We start from the raw sequence: 18,228 nt of genomic DNA, 5'->3' as shown, positions 1-18,228 counted from the left end.
GATTGTAATGCTGAGTTTTTCCTGGACCAACAAAAAAAGCTGGCGTGTTTGAGGCTATTTACATCTTGATTTTTTTTTAAACCCCCCCGGGAAAAGGTGAGAGAAAGCACAATAAAGCCAGAAAAGGAGAAATTGCTAAAAGAAACTAACCAAACAGCAAAGCAAAACAAAACAATAAAATAAAACAAAATGAAATAAAATAAAAGACTCAGTTCCCTGAAAAGTGGTAAGTTTTTACAAGATGGCTTTTTTGGTGCATGATCCTCCAGTTCCATTACCCATGATCCTCCAGCTCCATTTCCCATGATCCTCCAGCTCCATTGCCCCACTGGCGTGGCGCGACCTAAGCGGGTGCCAGTATCAGTCAGCCATTCAGCGGATCAGTGCCTGTCTCCTGCCCACAAGGAAAGGACACCGTCTGCTTGCTTTCCGTTAACTCTGAAAGGATTTTAGGACACTACACGTGCGTCAAACAACTCCTGTCCCCATTTGCACAGTTTAGTCCAAGGTAAATATCAGGGAGGTGAACTTGGCATTGGGTGGGTAACTCATTGACAGAGCTGGCCCTCGGATTTATTTATTCGTTTCATTGGCATCTGCCGTCCCTGTGTGGCAAGGGTCAGAGTGCAAAGCCATTAACTCCCCATTGGAAGGCCAGTGGGTTTCGGGTAGACATTTCTGAGGCGTGAGTGGGGCCTACCATGAATTTATGGGGGGGGGGGGTTGTTTGTTTTTTTTTACCTGAGTGAGTTCAGTTTTTCTGCTTGTATAGATTATGCTGGCTTAATTTAGAACAAAAATAGGTACAATTAAGCTGCGGCAGTGCACAGTTCTGCAGCTGTTTGAGGCACAAGTACAGAGGCCTGCAAAATGGGATTGACATTGGTCTGTAGGCTGGATTACATTGCGTCTACAGAGCAGTGGCTTGTGGTCCGTAGGCAAATGCAATGCCGGTGTCGAGACCCCCAGCTTCCTGCTATTTTCCTTCCCAACTGCTTTGTGCTTCCTGTCGCAGACGTACGTTCCTTCAGGGAGGCGCTCCCTGTCAGCAGCCTGGCTCCTGCCCGGTTTCTCTCCCTGGTCAGGCCCCGCCTGGGCCATGTTCAGCCCTTTTAATTCCTGTCTCCAGGTTGGACACTGATCACAGGTCTAGTGGGCAGAGTTTGCCCCCACGGGCTCTCTTCAGGCTAGCCTGGGTGTGAGCCACCCCGTCACACGAGGTTCCCACTGACAAACTTGTATTGAGGCTTGCTCCTTGATTGCAAGCGTCCCTTGGAAACACAGGACAGACCCTGGCCACGTTAGTATTGGACTCCCTCGTGCACTCCTGGGGTGTGTCTAGACTACATGCCACCGTCAACGGAGGCATGTAGATTAGCCAGATCGGCAGAGGGAAATGAAGCCGCGATTAAAATAATCGCGGCTTCATTTAAATTTAAATGGCTGCCCCGCTCTGCCGATCAGCTGTTTGTCGGCAGATCGGGGCAGTCTGGACGTGCCACACCGACAAAGAAGCCTTTCTTGATCGGCACAGGTAAACCTGGTTTCACGAGGCATACCTGTGCCGATCAAGAAAGGCTTCTTTGTCGGCGCGGCGCGTCCAGACTGCCCCGATCTGCCAACAAACAGCTGATCGGCAGAGCGGGGCAGCCATTTAAATTTAAATGAAGCTGCAATTATTTTAATCGCAGCTTCATTTCCCTCTGCCGATCTGGCTAATCTACATGCCTCCGTCGACGGAGGCATGTAGTCTAGACACATCCCTGGAGAACATTGCTCTGGCGTGACAAAGGGAAACTTTCTCCGTTCTTGTCGGTGTATTTTCTGCAGTGTTAATCTTCGGAACTCAGTGACCCTGGGAGCTTAGGGACAATATGGTGGAGTACAGGGGTGATATGTGGGGAGATCAAGGGGGCACATGCCCCAAATGCTGAGGGCAGGAGGGGCAAGGGATCGTCCAGCACCCAGCATGGCCAGAGTCCCTAGGGCCTGCAGCAGGAGACCAGCCCCTCTACTCTCACCCGCAGTGGTGGAGGAAGAGGAGCAACACAGCCCCAGTTCACTCTACTCTCCCAGCACGTCGCTCGGGACGGGAGTGGGGGGGACTGCACCCACACTCACCGGCAGGAAGCGAAGTACCTGAACTACTGTTGGTGAGGAGTTCAGGGATCCCGACTGCTGCTTCCTGTGCCTATCCCCAGGGCCAGATAGCTTAGGGGAGGGGTTTGGGGAAGAGGTGGGGTGGAGCAGAGCAAGGATGGGGAAGAGGCGGGGAGACGGCAGGGGTGGGGCTGGGCGGAGGGAGAGGTCATGTGGCCGTTGGCGCCCTGTGTCCCTCCCTCACCGCGTCGCCCCTGGTGGGGTGTGCTCTGGAGATGTAGCACAGTCTAGATTGATCGCGGAACCAGCAAGCGAGAATTCCAGCGTCCTGCTCTTGGGTCTGACCCCATGTGGCTGTAGACACGTCCTTCAGGGCCAGACTCAGCAAAGCAGTTCCGCCCCTAAGTGTGTCCTATGGGATTCCTCCCCACAGAACCTGAGCCCTAGGGCACCTGACATTTAGGATCCGAAACAGGCTTGTGGCTCTGCTTCCAGGAGCGCATTAAGCAATGTGACTAACACCTGTGCTTAAATGTGTTGCCGCGCAGGGACGTGAACGGCCTGCTTCAGTGTGTTCATCCACAAAATAACGACTTTGATCCTTCCTGACTCACCTCCCCAGAGCGTTTTGAAGGGTCGTCGGTCAATGTGCGTGAAGGACTTTGAAGTCTCCATGCGCTCGGCAGTGCGAAGCATTATTGTGATGCCCAGTCGTTTGGAAAACCTTGGAAGTGTCTAGCAAACCTCTGCCGTCAAACCGACAGTGTAGCCAATGAAACCCAGCCTCAGACGCTCAGCATCCACCACACAGTCCTTATATAGGTAAAACTCCCAAGGAACTCAATGGGAGGTTAGATTTCATGGGAAACTTACAGCCTCAGCCCTTTGGGAGCATTTCGCTAATACCACGATGAAAGTCAAAAGACATCCCAGAGACGCATCTGCTTTGTGAAAATGAATTACAATGCAGACTGATAAGATATGGAAATACTGTTTGACATGCTACATGCCAGAAAAGAAAATGAGTCACAGGCGAATGGCAATCCCATAATGACAGGCCTGGTCTACAAAGACAGGCATGGATGCACGGAGGCACTCAAAAGAGAAACAGCACAGCCGTTCGGATCATTATCCAATGATCGATCTGGCTGATTCAACAGGAAATGGTGTCTACTTGTGAAGCAGAAATGTAATATCCAAAACATATTTGCCGAACTGAGAGTGTGTGTGTGTGTGTGTGTGTGTGTGTGTAAAGATGTCGGTGTGAAGGTGAAACTCCTAACATTTTTGGTCTTTTTTAAAAATCTGCCCCATTCGTGTCGTGGAACAACGGGACCAATCTTGCCGTGGTAGAAGTGAGCCCAGATCTGTTGAAATCAATAGAACTATGCTGATTTGACTGAGGCTGTGGCCTTGGGCAAGAACGTAAGCACTCCCACACCGGGTCAGACCAATGGTCTGTCTAGCCCAGTATTCTCTCTCTGGGCGTGGCTTGTGCCAGAATGAACCTCAGGGAAAGTGTACAGAATAGGGCAGCTGGAGTAATTTAGCATGGTGTCCCCTGTGCAGCTTCTGGCTGTCCGCAGTTTAGGGTGCAACAAGCATGGGTTTGCACCTTGCCATTGCTGGAATTTATCTAGTTCCCTTTTTAAACTAGGTAAAATTGTGGCCGTCAGACCATCCCGTGGCAATGAGTTCCACCAGTTAAATGAGTGCTGTGTAAAAAGTCCTTCCCCTTTTCTCTATTCGACCTACAGCCTGTTGTGGGACCTAGACAGTGTTGGGTCCTGCCATGAGGGCAAGGGACAGGACTGGACGAGGGCCCTTTCAGTGCTAGAATTCTGAGATTCTATGATTCCATCCCTTGTTTACCGTCTTTTAACCAGTTATGGAACCATGAGAGGACAGGCCCTGTTTTCCCATGACTGCTTAGGTTCCTGAAGAGCTTTTGGTGATGAACCCTGCCAAAGGCTTTCTGATAACCCAGGTACATTCTATCAGCTGGATTGCCCTTATCCACAGTCCTGTTAAAGCACAAGTTGATAGACAGGAATGACTAAGGCACTCGCCTAACAGATACTAGTTGAACACCAGAGCAGACGAAACCTACTGTAAAGAATATGGTTCGCCATGCCCTTAGCGCCTGTTAACAAAAGAACCGGGCATTTGAAGTCAATTTACTATCGAAATGTATTCAGATTTGATAACAAAAGGAGAAATAGTTCATTGCCTTTGTAACATATTTAGGGTTGCCAGATGTCCGGTATTGGCCCCCGTTTGTTGTTGTTGTTATTTTGGGGGGTTTTTTGCGCAACCCATTTTTTCCCTGACATGTTGTGAAAGTATCTGGCAACACTAAACGTATTAAACAAACTTTTTGTTTTGCCAGACAGAACATGAATATGAATTGTGGAGGCCTGACGCTCGGTAACTTTTTATCTTTTATAAATGCTTCTTGTAATTACTGGGAAAAGATGACTGTGAAGAGAAAGCTACCGAGAAAACGCCATGCTGACCCTCCATAGCCAACTTAACACACATTTAGCCAATTATGTCATGCTCTGTGTTTGGCATGTATCCCCTAGTAACCATGTGAATTGTTTCTGCTTACATGTATTATGCAGCTTAGCAGGAGGAGGGGGAAATGCCAGTGTAAGCTGCTGTGGTAATTTATCTCAAACCATTTGTTTATAAAATTAGCCCCCTTCCCATCCCCTCCCAAAGGAATCCTGTGAATCCATCAGTACAAGGAACCACTTTTCCTCCAGCTGTGTCCGAGGTAATGATACTGAAGAGGCCCAATTCTGCTGTAATTCAGCGGGAATCTATATAGTTACACCTTGGATGAATAGCCTCTGTATAGCTTTGTTTAAGGCTTCTAGGGTGGAATTCCCTTTCCCTCCATTACCTCAACCTCTGGGACCTCAGTTCTGAGTTAGGAAGTATACGCTGGGGGAGAAAGTCGAACTAAGATATGCAACTCCGGCTATGTGAATGACTTAGTTGGAGTCGATATTCCTAAGCTCAACTTCCCACGGTGTCCTCACTGTGGGAGGTTGATGGGAGAAACTTGTGGAGCACCCGTGGAATACTGGGATCAACGGGGTGCCTTCAGTGGTTGATTCAGAGGGTCCTCACTAGACCCGCTAAATCAAACCCTGGAAGATTGATCTCTGAAAGATTGATCTCTGCCTAAGTATAGATGAGGCCAAAGGCAGCACATCAAACCAAAACCGAAAGGCACTCTTGGGGGTTTCTGCTTTCTAACTGACTGCTCAGCTGCTCTCATACTTTCCTGTGTGCTGTCTATTTATGGGGCTTCATTACTGTAGACTCTGATCTCCTCACAGTATGACTGAATTCATTCCCACAGTGCTCCTGGGAGGTAAGGGATATTACCTGAGTGGGGGGCAGAGACCCACAGAGACTAAGGACATGTTTTAAAGTCCACTGGGCTCCCAGCAAGGTATTGCACCAACTTTGAAATCAGACCTTAACTGGCGTGCTTGAGGCTCACAGGGAGTCTGTAGCAGGGCCAAGAACTAAGTCCTGCGTTCCAGACCGGCTCCTTAACCACTTTCCTCTCCATAAGCAGTGGGTAAGGGCAAAACCCATTTGCTGTTTTTGCCAGCTGTGTTATTTCTGCAGAGCTCAAACTGCATAATTTTCAGACACCGCCGCCTTAAGACTACATCCAGAGTCCTGCTTTCAGTGCTCCTGTGCACAGAAATGCCCATTGTATACACCAGCGTGCCAGGTTAAGTCACAGAAATGGGAAACAGACGACCGGGCTGCCCTAGCCAGGCATTGCAAAGCGTTGTCTGTGTACTGGATCGGCCCCAAACCACCGTCTGCTCTCTGGCCATTGTCACCTGCATGACTAGCTCGGTGGGACGGTTTTACTGGGTAAGTGGATTCGTAACATTGCTGTGGGGTCCGAAAGATGTAAAAAATAGTGACCACCAGCTTTAACAGACACGGCCGATTTACCTCCTGCCTGAGGGGGGTGGCCAGCGGAACAGCCAGAGCCGTCTTCAGTGTCTCAGGGCATCCTTCAACATTGATTTTTTTTGGAGGGAAGTATAATAAGAACATAAGAACAGCCGTACTGGGTCAGACCAAACGTCCATCTAGCCCAGTATCCTGTCTATCGACAGTGGCCAGCACCAGGTGCCCCAGAGAGGGTGGACCGAAGACAATGATCAAGCAATTTGTCTCCTGCCATCCATCTCCAGCCTCTGACAAACAGAGGCTAGGGACACCATTTCTATCCCCTGGCTAATAGCCTTTTACGGACCTAACCTCCACAAAATTATCTAGCTTCTCTTTAAACTCTGTTATAGTCCTAGCCTTCACAGCCTCCTCTAGCAAGGAGTTCCACAGGTTGACTACATGCTGTGTGAAGAAGAACTTTCTTTTATTAGTTTTAAACCTGCTACCCATTAACTTCATTTGGTGTCCTCTAGTTCTTCTATTATGGGAGCTAATAAATAACTTTTCTTTATTCACCCTCTCCACGCCACTCATGATTTTATAAACCTCTATCATATCCCCCCTCAGTATCCTCTTTTCTAAACTGAAAAGCCCCAGTCGTTTTAACCTCTCCTCATATGGGACCTGTTCCAAACCCCTAATCATTTTAGTTGCCCTTTTCTGAACCCTTTCGAAGGCCAAAATATCTTTTTTGAGGGGAGTCCTTGAGGGCTAGGAGACATAGTGGTTAGCTCACCTGGCTTTCATCTTCCAGGGAAAGTGAGGGGAGGGATGCCTGGTCCCTGATCTAGGAGTAGGACAAAGGCATGGAAGTCTCGCTTCACCTCAGGGCCTTGCTCTGAGCCAGGCATCGTAGGGGGTCCCAAGCCGGCTCTCAGCCCACAAACCATGGCCCTACTGGGGAGTCACGCTGGCAGAGTCCTGTTCAGCAGAACTCCTCGTCTGCCACCCTGCCTGCTTCCGGCTTACACTCTCCTTCCATGTGGGGCATGACCCCTCCAGCCCAAACGCTCAGGACCCCTGCCAGTTTTCTCGGGGGACTCAGAGGAGACCGTGCTTCTGGGCCTTGCCAGCACCATGGCCCCAACTCAGACTCAATCGTCCCCCTCGCTAGTGTGGGGTTTGTACACCTTGTTGTGGAGGGTCCTAAGCCCCTCAGGGAACCCATCAGCATCCTTCTCCCCCTCTAAGCACCATGTGGAGTCGGTACATTACCGTCCCTGCCTGGAGCACGAATGCTGTCTCCATGGCACAGCACTGCCATTGACTGCAGCTTGTCCCCCAGCCCTGCTGGCAGGGGGCCTGGGTTTGGGAGTAGCTGGGGCTGATTGCTGTCCCTGCTGCCCCTGCTTGGTTCTGAGATGGGCCAAATCAGCAGGCCGCTGGTGGACGACACTCCCAAGACCGTTGGCGGCCATGCGCTTTTCCACCCCCGCTCTGTCGCAGTGACAATGAAGGGCTGCCCCACGTCGCACGGGAGAGTGGGGATCACGGAGCAAGGCGGAGTGCGCAGTGCTGATGAGGTCTTTGCTCCGTTCCCTTCCTCTGTTGGCTCCCCTCAGCCTCATTCCACCCGCCACCCCTCCTGCATCCTCCCTTGCCTCTCTCACCCTGCCCTACCCCCCTCCACCTTTCCCTTCCACGTCTCCTCGCCTTTCACAGGTCTTTTCACGCCGTTAACTCCTCCTAACGACACCCCGCCCAAAAAAACGGGTCTCTCACATGCCATTTCCTGCCATTGCCCTGTTTCCTCTGCTTGTATGCTCTGTCCACCCCCTTTTCCTATGCCTGGAATGTCTACAGAGACCGCGAACATTAAGGGGCAGAGGCTGCCTCTCACTCCATGTCTGTACCAGGCATAACACAATGGATAACCCTCGGAGGCCAAGTCTATACTTACTGCGCTGGAGATCAATCTTCTGGTGTTTGATTTAGTGGGTCTAGTTAAGACCCACTAAATCGAATGTGGAGGGTGGCTCCAGCCGGAGCCAGTATTCCTGGCAGTCACAAGGAGTAAGAGAATCCGACAGGAGTGTTTGCTCCCATCAGCCTCCCTCTGTGAAAATGGCACCTAAGAATCATAGAATCATAGAGCTGGAAGAGACCTCAGGAAGTCATCAAGTCCAGCCCCCTGCCCAAAGCAGGACCAACCCCAACTAAATCAACCCAGCCAGGGCTTTGTCAAGCTGAGACTTAAAAACCTCTAGGGATGGAGATTCCACCCCCTCCCTAGGGAACCCATTCCATTACCTTGGCTTAAGGTAAGCCAACTCCAGCTGTGTTTTTTACGTAGAGTTGTGTTCCTTAACCTGACCTTACAGGTGTAGCGTAGACCTGGCCTAAGAACCCCTGAGATACACATATTACAAGGACAAATAGCGTATCTATTATACAGTCTTCTTGGCTGCTTCTCTCTCAGCATTCTCAGGTAAGGAGCAATGCTGCAAATTATGGGCCTTATTTCTTGCATTTGCACCAGCCAGAGGTGAAAGGCAACATCCCAGGTACTCAGAGTGGCATGCAGCTAGCTGGGCAGGGAGGACGAAATGCAATTCATCCACTTGCCTTTCATTAACAGTGCTGAACTGTACGAGGACTCAGGCTTTAAGAGATCTTCTTCTAGGCCCTATGTTAATGCAATCTCTTTAGCATGCTCTGCACGCAAGGGGTTCCATTTATAAACCTAATTGCATACTGCCTGCATTTCAGGCCAGTTTCAGATGTGGGACGTGCAACTGACATTGAATCATTTACACTAGGCGGAGTTAGACCGCCAGTGTGGCCAGTCTTAAAAATCAGAGGCACAGCGAAGAAGAGAAATCCCTCCTCCCACTCCTCACCCATTCTGAATTTTTTTCCATTGATAACCAAAGACTCTTTTAATAAAAATGCTGAATGAGTCTAGCTAAGCCCGAAGTCTGAATGGAGACCGTATGGTTTACAAACCAGCATGACAACAGTCAAAATAAAACTCTGCCCGCGAGTACAGAAAGTCGGAAGGGTGTCTGCAGTGTTAAGAATCAGACAGATGAGTCACTAGAAAGCATGAAAAAAGAGTCAGACCTAAAATCACCACAAGCCTCTAAACTGCTTTCTGGCGTGAGTCCAAGGTAGACAGAATTCCGTAAATACGGCAAAGTGACCTTTGCGGAACCAGAGGAAATGTGCTTTGCACTGAGGGAATGTAAAGGTAGCTTTCAAAGGGGGGAGGAGGGGAAAGGCAGCAGTCTGTGGAGGAAGTGGGCTGTTTTGGTTGCCTTCTTGCTCATTTTTGATTTGTAGAGAAGACCTGAACGTTCCCTTTCCCCTTCCCAACTCCCCCGGAGTTTGGTCTCTGCATGTTTTAATCTTAGAGAGGTCCTAACTGGCAGCGTGGGGTTGCCTTGGTGTAGCTAGGAGTGCCAAATAAGAGCTGTCTGTGCCTTTACCTGAAGGCTCTGGGATATGTTCAGACTATAATGGGCACCTGCCCCCCTTTACGGGCTGTTTTTAAACAGGGGTTAATTAATACACGTGAAAGACAAAGGGCCCCATTTCTCAGATCCTCTGTGAGCCCTTTGTGCCATTCCCGTTGTGTGGCTCAGCGTGGCGGTACATCTCCGCGGGGATCAGATTCAGATTGGACCAGCATAGAAACACCCACACCAGTGGAGAGGATGGGCAAGGCGAGGGTCAGAGCAGATCGCCTGGGCCGCTGGAGGTTCGCTTGGAGAAAGGCTTGGATTTCAGCACCCCTTCTGCAGCGCGATAGCTATAAAAACACCCCTCCTCCCACCTTCCTTCCCGCACAGCCGGAGGTGAAACAGTCTGCCCTTCCCCAGTTTCTCTCCCAGCTTCTTTTCCATGAAAAAGAAGAAGGGCACGAGGAGGAGGAGGAGGAGGAGGAGGAGGAAACAAATCCAAGCAGCTGCTCTGTGACCAGGTGAGCTGCCAAAGTGCTTCTTGGAGGCCTCTCCAGACTGGCACCCATGGTTAAATTTTAACTTCCGGACTGGAAAAGTGTTTCACTTTGGCAGCTTGCTGGGGTTGGGAACAGAACTTACTGTCCTCAGCTGTTAGGTCAACAGGACAGGGCGCAGTCTACAGGTGACAGTGTCAGCCAAAGAATACACTGGCCAAGAGAGAGGCCAAAGTCCACCCCAAGTGCCAGTTAACAACCCGAGCGGGCACAGATTGAACATGGAGAACAGAATGAGAGAAAGGAATTCGTCTCAACACAGTATTGCTCCCCATTCATCTTAACAGTGTTCATGAGTGAGAAGACAACGAGCTGCCTTTGCCAGTTTCCTGAGCCCGGGGAAGAGAAAACTCTACTGAAGGAAATGAAAGGAGGGGGAGGAAGAAATTTGATTCAGTGACTTTCCTATAACAGGCTTGAACTCTGGGCAGTAAAATGAGTGGCTGTGTCTAGACAGGCCAATTTTTCTGGAAAATCAGCCGTTTTCTGGAAAAAGCTTTCCAGCTGTCTACACTGGCCATTTGAATTTCCGCAAAAGCACTGACTTCCTACTGTAAGAAATCAGTGCTTTTTGCGGAAATACTATGCTGCTCCCGTTCGGGCAAAAGTCCCTTTTGCGCAAAACTTTTGCGCAAAAGGGCCAGTGTAGACAGCTCCGATTTGTTTTGTGCAAAAAAGCCCCAATTGCGAAAATGGTGATCGGGGCTTTTTTGCACAAAAGCGCATCTAGATTGGCCACGGACGCTTTTCTGCAAAAAGTGCTTTTGCAGAAAAGCATCCATGCCAATCTAGATTCTCTTTTCTGAAAATGCTTTTAACTGAAAACTTTTCCGTTAAAAGCATTTCTGGAAAATCATGCCAGTCTAGACGTAGCCAGTATGTACCAAAAGCAGGACACTAAGAATGTTTTAACACATCCCTTTCTCTGCCTGCTAGCTAAAGCAAAAACTCAGGTCTGAGTATCACACTGATAAGGGATTTTAGAATCCAAACCTGGAGACAAACCCACCGTGGTCTAGCCCGGGAGATGGACTGCAGCCTGGCTCCATAAAAGTTAGCTCACCATAGCTACTTGGGGAGGTGGACCTCCTGTATTGATGGAAACCCTCCTTCTGTGGCAGTGGAAAGTGTCTATGTTGTGGTGCTCTAGCAGTAGAGCTATGACACCTAGACTGCCTACAGCGTAGCCGCGACCTGGGACTCGGCAGATGATGGCTCAGGCACACAACTCACAGAAGGGAAGTCATTTAAAGTACCAGGACTCTTCGTTTTCCCACTTGAACAATGGGGCACATGCTCCCCATTTTACAGAGCTGTTGCTGAGAGGGTAATAAAAAAAAAACATTCATGGCGGTGGGGCATAGTGGAGAGAGCCATGCGAGTGAATTTGAATGGCCTACAGGCATGGGCAGCAGGGAAGGGAAGCCAGCGGCAGGGAAAGGCCCTCCAGGTAGCCAGGAAGGATTGGGCTGAGGTCGGGTGGAGCCTCAAGCGGAAGGGGCGGGGTTGGGGCTTGCCTTCCCGAGTTGGGCCTTCACCCACTGCCATGCCTACCGGGATGCCTAGCTGTAACCCCCCACTGGCTTTGAAATCTAAAGCCATCATGAGCTTTGCTCTTCTTAGTTCCCATTTGTTTTACCATCCCCTGTTGTGATTAGGGCTCTTTGCGGCGAGGGCTGGGTATGCGTACATACACGCACCTTCCCTGACCTGGGAAGATCTGGCAACTTAGACAGAAAAAGGCAGACCAAAAGTGGAAGCAAGGGAACAGCCGTATCCCTGTTTTAGAAATGGGGCGCTCAGACATCCGGAGGTTAAGTAATATGTCCAAGGGCATTATTAGCACATGACAGTGGTTGCCCCCTCTCCCCCCCGGCCAAAAAAAGATACCCGGTTGACATGCTGTCTTTCAAAGCATGCTGAAGTGAACTCTGCCTTGTTCTGTACTGGGGCCCCACTGAATGACAACGAATTGATAAGGAAGAGAAAGCATTTATATTTGTCACAGATTTCAAAAGAATTCTGCCCAAAGAGGGGGCCAAGCTGTTTTCCACCTGCTATTTCAGCCATGCTCTCATAAATAATGGCAGCTCACTTCGGGTCCACCTGCCCCTCGGGACAAGGTCGAATGAAGCTACGCAACTTCCGCGACGGTAATTGTGTAGCTGAAGTCAAAGTAGCTTAACTCGGCTTTCGGCGCTGTCCCCATGGCAGGTCGAAGGGAGAACATTCTCCCTTCCACTTCCCTTCCTCCTCATGGAAGCAGGACTGCCGGCATCGATCACAGCGCCCCTCTCAGTTTGCACTCGCTGTCTTCACTAGACCCAATCATTCGAACCCTGGAAGATCGGCTGCTTCCATCTTCGCTGTAATGTAGATGTAACCCAAGTGCAATGAATCTGGAACATTTTCCGTTGACACCGGTTTCATATTTCATAGTCCTCAGCCAGTGATGTTTCTCTTACCCTGCCTATAACCCCACCTTCACGGGGTCTCCTCACAAGCACTACCCTAGCTTAGGAAGGTAGAACTTCCTTCCAGCCTCGCTGAGGCTTCTTCTGGATCAGTACGAGAGCTTATTCTTGAAAGCCTTACTGCAGAGGGCTAGTGCCCCATGTCCACACCGTTCTTCGGACCTACCCACCTGAGGAGAGGGAGACCGGGCCTGGAAGCTGTAAACAGGCCGTTTGCATTGCAGCGCTGTTCATTACGGGTTGGCCATCACCTGTCCACCCCTAGCAAAAAGCATCTGATAAAAAAATGCAACATCCTCGCCTTTTAGCTACCTGGGACCAAGGGCCAAACTCCGTCTCTTTGTACATCGTTGGCAAGAGGTTTCCTGTCACTGTCCTATCATGGAGGAAAGCACTCCACCAGTTAGACTTCTGCATGCTCCCCACTCTGAACCACTGCAGACTGGGAGCAGGACCTCAGTTCCTCCATCTTTGGTCTGTCTTCTCCCAGGGTGCTAACTGTTCTACTTAGCAATCCCGCGCTCCGAGCATTGTACAGAAAGGGCTTAATTTTCACATAGGGTTATCACATAGGGTTTCATGGCATCATCCCGGAGGTTTCATGGCATCATCTTTAATTAAAGAGGAATCTTTAATTCCTGGAGACTCCAGGACCATCCTGGAGATTTGGCAACCCTTTTTTTCACAGCCCCCCCAAGTGGGTACATAGCGCTGTTCCCGTTGTAGAGACAGGGTGATAGACAGGCAAAGTGACTCATCCAGCACAACACGACTGGTCAGTGAAAGGTACGTCTAGACTGCAGCGCTATTTCGGATACCAAAGGTAGCTATTCCGCATCCTTTGAACCATCCCATTATTTCAAAATAACAGGCTCACTATTCCGACATCCCTGTAACCCTCTTTCCATGAGGGTTAAGGTACATTTCAGAATAGCAATTTATTTCTAAATTTAGTGCTGAGTATTTATTTTGAAATAAGCTATTTTGAAATTTGATTGAAATAAGATACACAATTTGTGTAGCTCAAATTGCGTATCTTATTTCGACCTATGGGTGCAGTGTAGATGCCCCCTGACAGGACCTAGAACCTTCCTGGTGATCATTTCTCCATTCCCTCGGAGAAGGGAGGTGGAGCATCATGGGAGATGTGGGAGAGCTAGGAAGTCCCCCCCACAAATCCGGGAAGAGGGACATGAAGTAACTCTTATGAGGCACCAGCAAATATTTCCATTTTTGGATGTGGTGTTTTTCAACAAAACAACACATTGTTCCAAGGAAAGAAAATTTTTTTTGTCAAAAAATGGTTTTCTGGTTGGAAAATAGTTTTGACAGAAAAAATTCAACCAGCTCCAGCAGTTCTGTGGGGATACAAAGGTGAGAAGGTCTACATGTTTATCCCTTCTATCAGGCAGCAGCATTATTCTGTGCCTTAAAAATGGAGACCTTTCCGATATGACATTCTGTGCCCACTCTCAATGGGGATGCAAACAGCTTGACAACTGAAAGTACCACAATCTGGGGGACTTTACAGGGATATGAGGTAGCGGAGTACGGGAAGCAGAGCATGTTAATGGAGAGTGTAATTTAAGGGTATAACGTGATGTTATTAGGCCAAATGCTCTTGAGCCTGTGGAATTATTTCAGTACAGACTTTGGCTTCTTGTGCACCTTTGTCTATTTAATCAGCTGTTTGCAAGCTTTATTCCATTCCTCCTTTCACGGGACTGTGTGTAACTAATTAAAGACTCTGTTGCCTTTTTTAAAACACACACGAAGTAGCATCGTTAGAGTTCAGAGCGTTCACACTCTGGCTGTGATCCGACAGAGCCCTTAAACACGCGCTTGACCTGAAGTAAAACGATGACAAAGCAACTCCACATTAAGCATGGGCATAAGGGGTTTATCAGGATCGGATGCTCAGTGTCTTCTATGAGTAAGAGCTTACCCATGAAAAAAAATAGCATGGCCATACTGACCCACAGCAAACTCGGAGCAAATTCTTGGTTCCTCCTTGCTGGTGATTCTTCTGTGTTTTTAAGACTGTGAATTCTTCTCTTTGTAGCCTGACATCAAATGGTTAAATGTGCCTGTTTAACTGGATAATAAGCTACTGACACTTAGTATGTCTTCAAAGAAACTCACTGTAAATGCGATCAAACCAATATGACGGAGTAATTTTATGCACTACACATGCCTATTTAAGGAAATGCAAAGCAAACCTGCAGTTTTATGTGCCCTTCTAGAGATTAAATCTGTGTAGGAAAACAAAATACAGATTGCTTAGTTATTCCCTCTTGGAACTCCCTATAACTATGACAAATATCTCCATAGAACTTCCTGGTTAAATATGAAAAGATTGTTTATAGTTGGTGTCTGATCGATAGACCCTGTTCCTCCTTATTGCCCCCCGTAACAGCTAAGACACAGTGATACATGGAAACACGAGTGGAGCATCTGTATTTCAAAACTGAGCCCAAATATTTTGCACATGCAAGGTGGCGGGTTAGAGAAATAATTGCTCAGCTGCATAAAGAGGTGGTATCTATTAAAAACACAGGTTAGGAAAAGTTCAGTCATTTGACCAAACGGTCAAGTTTAACAGGACTCAATGAAAGTGAATATAGCTCCCAAGAGGTTCATAAAGCCACACATGGGAGCACTCTGTTGCGGAGGAGGGCAAAGTTAGCAATAAATCCATAGGTTTTCATGTGCTTTCTATTAGCATTTGTATTTACCAGCAAAGATACCATATTCGGTTGGAACCATAATTTTCCCCCTTTCACAACTCATCAGAACTTCAGCCATGTCGCTGGAGTGAAGGAATAATGAGGAATCCGTGAAACTACAAATACTCTTTACATACCTTTTGGATACCAGAACTTTGTAGATGCTCCCAAATCTTCTTCCTGATTGTGAATAAGGCCCTGAATTCTCACGCGCTGTTTGCTGTTTTCCACTTGGGCATTGTGTTCGCCATAAAAGCAACCCATTTCAAATGCACGTGTCAAGAGACCTGCAGAAGGAAATACATCCACGTAAGAATGATACCTCTGCAGCATGAGATTCTATTCTGGATGTGCTACTCTTTGGGTAAAAGGGACTTTTCCTTCTGGATTTGTACAGCATTTAGCACGCTGGGGGCCAAATCCTGCACGATCAGGTATATGCTATGGTAATAGAAATAATAAAATAATACAGGAATGCAGCCCTGGTGTCTCTAAAGATGATTGAGGCCTGATTCCAAGAAATAAGAAAAACCTAATGCTAGGTCCCTCTATTGCTGTTATATAACCTTGGCTGAAGGAACCGAGAGCTAGAATTTTGAAGATATTTACGGACCTACCTCCCATTGGAGATCAGGTACCTAAATATCTTTAAAAATCTGAGCCTGAATTACTACAGTTTAGTGTCTCCTGTAATCCTGACCTCTTGTAGCTTCTTCTCTGTGTGGCTTCGCTGCGCTATCCATGCATCACTTTTAATCTTTAATCACACCAGCCCACTAATCGTTGTTGTTACTTTTCTCTGGAATTCCTCTACTTTGTCAATACCTCGCTGGTAAGGAGGGGCTCAGGCCTGAAGGCATGTTGCAAAGAATCATTAAGAAGAGGGCTTGTTCCTCCCCCTCCCCGTTGCATAACCACCCTGATGGTTATTTTTGTACTTTTTACACCCCAAAATTTCATCGCCCGCCTGGCTACGATTAAATTGTTTAAACAAATGTGTTGCAACGGTAGGAAAAAAATTGTGTGTGTCTGAAAACTGTGGGTACTGGGGGTACCTATACTTTTTTTTAAAGGGGTACCTAATAAAAAAGGTTGAGAAACACTGATCTAAATCACTAGAGACTGCCCCAAATCTCTGTTTTACCGCGTATTGTCCTCCTCGGATGACAGGCCTTTGGCCAACTCCCTGCACACAGGACAATACTCATATCCAAGCTGATTTAACTTACTTCTGAGAGGCAGATTCCATGAGAACTCATATAATCTGATGACAGAAAAATAGACACGGGAGAACCAGTGGACCACAGTACAAGGGAGTCCTCTCATTCCTGTGTATTGTGTCAGGGCAAACGTCTCCACGGAGGGAAAGTAAAGACCTGCTCAATCGAACTCAAAGGGTGCCCCCGTCAGTGGCTGGTACGCTGTGGGGCCTCGCGGTGTGGGGACAGTGGGGAAACTCGAATCAAGGTACGTCGACTCCAGCTACGTAACTAATGTCGCTGGAGTTGTGTATCTTGATTCGACTTGCTCCTTTCTTGTAGACCTGGCCTCACTCCAGCCAATCCGGGTCTGACCCTGAGCTCTTATTCCTGCGTCTGGCAGTGGGCTCCGAATCTCGGCTGACAACTCCGGTTTTAATCTCGAGGCCCGACTGCTGCTCCCACCGCTATCCGCAGACTCCCACGTCCCAGGCCCAAGACTGGAACAATGGATATTAAAAATATCAAAAAGCCCTCTTGGACATCAGCCCAGATAGGAACTCTTTGAAGCAACATAACTGGACAAATAAATACCTCCGAAATCTCACTTCTGATCCTTTTATCAAAGGTCCTAAAAACTGGAGTCTCCAAAGTGCTTTAAAAATAATACCCATACACCCAAACCTCAAAATGCTGCAGTGATTCTCCAGGGACACTGCATCCAGGGGCGGATATAGGGCAGGGCGAATGGGGCGGCCGCCCCGGGCCCCGCGCTTCAGAAATTCCCGCGCATGCTGCCCGGGGCCCCGCAAAATGGCCATCTGCCCCTGACTGTATCCATGGTCAAGGGAAATGCCAGCACGCTTCCCATTCAAAAAGCAATTACATATGTTGTTTTCTTAAAACTTCAAATGTTCCTTCGCCAGCGATGATATCACTTTACGTTGATTTTATTTATTTGAGAGAGGCTGCTTTTTATTAACCACTCTACAAAAAGAGTTGGGAATAAACACCAATTAAAAATAAGATTCAAACTCAATATGGGGAAAAAAATCCCCCCCCCCAACAGATTTCATCCGGTAAACTATCACTGGTGTGTTCCTGAATCCTAGAGATCTGCCCTGCAATGCCAGCTCTGTTACTTTCCTCAAAGTTCTGCCTAACAATTCCCCTACCTCATCAAGATCATCCTGGGAACGGGCCCAGAGATGGACGGGTTAGATTCACTGCCGATAATCAACGGAGCGAGGCCGGTTTAGCTGTGCAGCTGGCCCACTGGTTTTTAAATGTCCATACTTCCTTTCCCTCACTCCTTGACTGCGCGACGTGTCTTTGAGAAGATGCGGAACATTCACCTCCGTGCAGATATTGACATGGACCCCGAGGACGTTTCAAAACCCAAACACTCTGCGGCGCAGAACAGGGCAAGCCATACCCCGGCAGCCTAGGCTGGTAACTTAAAAGGAGCTGCGTGAGAGGTGAGACGGTCGAGTGGATGAGCCGGGCACAGGACTATGACTCAGAAGACTGGAAGGCTATTCTTGGCTTTGGCACTGACTTGCTCTGGATTCCTGGGAGGGTCACTTCTCTGTTTCTCCTCATTGTTTGATTAGACTAAACACTGCAGGTGAAATCTCAGGCCTGTGGAAGCCAAAGCAAACTTCCTCTTCAGTTCCAGGGACGAGAGGGTTCCCCTCCATGCGTTTGTACAATGCCCAGAACACAGCAATTCTCATATTAGTTGGAACTTCCAGCTGCTATTGTAACGGGAACGCTAG

General features: G+C 48.4%; 1 long non-coding RNA gene across 1 annotated transcript in view; it reads right to left on the bottom strand.

Moving 5' to 3' along the window:
* The window catches only part of LOC112546470 (uncharacterized), a 93,993-nt gene extending 76,071 nt beyond the window's left edge, over window positions 1-17,922 (bottom strand). The window contains exons 1-2 of the long non-coding RNA XR_003090166.2: window positions 17,626-17,922; window positions 15,389-15,538 (exon numbers count right to left, since the gene is read on the bottom strand). This is a non-coding gene — a long non-coding RNA (uncharacterized LOC112546470). The remainder of the gene's footprint in view (window positions 1-15,388; window positions 15,539-17,625) is intronic.
* Between the last annotated feature and the right edge of the window lie 306 nt (window positions 17,923-18,228).

This window comes from Pelodiscus sinensis, chromosome 7 (genome assembly GCF_049634645.1).
Source record: "Pelodiscus sinensis isolate JC-2024 chromosome 7, ASM4963464v1, whole genome shotgun sequence".
Lineage (NCBI taxonomy): Eukaryota > Metazoa > Chordata > Testudines > Trionychidae > Pelodiscus > Pelodiscus sinensis.
This window is presented reverse-complemented; position numbering and strand designations above follow the sequence as displayed.